The sequence below is a fragment of the Trichechus manatus genome, unplaced genomic scaffold (genome assembly GCF_000243295.1).
Source record: "Trichechus manatus latirostris isolate Lorelei unplaced genomic scaffold, TriManLat1.0 scaffold00128, whole genome shotgun sequence".
Taxonomy (NCBI): Eukaryota; Metazoa; Chordata; class Mammalia; order Sirenia; family Trichechidae; genus Trichechus; species Trichechus manatus.
In genome coordinates this window covers 5082850-5084224 of record NW_004444064.1, presented here as the reverse complement: position 1 = coordinate 5084224, position 1375 = coordinate 5082850, and positions in this window count along the sequence as shown.

Sequence of the window (1375 nt, the reverse complement as noted above, 5' to 3'; positions counted from 1 at the left end):
TGTCTTTTATCAGATATAGGATTTGCAAATATTTCTCCCAATCTGTGGCTTGTTTTTCATACCCTTAATTGGAACCAACTCGATGGTTCCTAACAACAACAGTGATATCTTTTGAAGCACAAAAGTTTTTAATTTTGATGAAATTTAGTTATCAACTTTTTTTTTTATGGATTGTGCTCTTGGTGACGTATCTAAGAACTCTTTGTCCAACCTAGGATTATCATTGGTGTCTTAGTGTACTTGATTATTAAAACCAGTTGCTGTCAAGTTGATTCCAGCTTATGGTGTCCCATGTGTTTTCGAGTGGAACTGTGCTCCCTAGGGTTTTCAGTGGCTGTGATCTTGTGGAAGCAGATCTCCAGGTCAGTTTTCTGAGGGGCCTCTGGGTGGGTTTGAACCACCAACCTTTTGGTTAGTAGCTGAGCACTTAACCGTTTGCACCATCCAGGGACTCTACTTGATTATTAGTGGTCTTCTTTTTATATGTGTTTATTGGTAATTTAACCTCTTCTGGATTATCTGTCCATCTGTGTTTCTTTTGACCCTTAAGATGTAGAGCCAAAACATGTCTAAAAGATGAATTGGAATACTACTAGGGAAAAAAATGCACATTCTATTTTTGTATTTTGTACCACATGTGTGAGCTTCCTAGGGCTGCTATAACAAATTACCACAAACTAGGTGGCTTAAAACAACAGAAATGTATTCTCTCACGGTTCTGGAGTCCAGAAGTTGGAAATCAGTGCTCTCTCTGAAGGCTCTAAGGGAGCATCCTTTCTCGCTGCTTCCAGCTTCTGGTGGCACCAGGCATTCCTTGGCTTGTGGCCCCATGGCTCCAACTTTTGCCTCAGTCTTCACATGGCCTTTTCCTCTGTGTCTGTGTCCTTTTTCTCTTCTGTCTCTTATAAGGACATTTGTTATCGGCTTTAGGGCCCACTTGGATAATCTAAGATGATCTCTCAAGATCCTTAATGTAAATACATCTGCACAGGCCCTTTTCCAGATAAGGTCAGGACGATCGCCTATCTTTTTGCAGACCGCTGTTTAGCCCAATACACCACAGTGTCTGCGTTTGTCCACCTTGCACATATTGGCTGGCATTCAGCCTGTGTCTGTGGTTTTATATTGTTTCTTTTATCTTTGGAGATATGGAAAACAAGTGTTGAAAGATAGAAATAGCTCAGTAATTGCCTGTAAAGGGTAGTGAGGCTGTCCTCGCTGTGCTCCTGACCAAGGGAACATTCTGTTGGCATCTGGGCTTTTGGACTCTCTCTAGATGTTGAGTGCAAGGTGGGACGGTCTCTTAGAAAATGCCGAACCTCTTCTGCACTCTCCTTTCCCTTACTTTTTCCCCTCGGGAAATAAATGCCTTTAT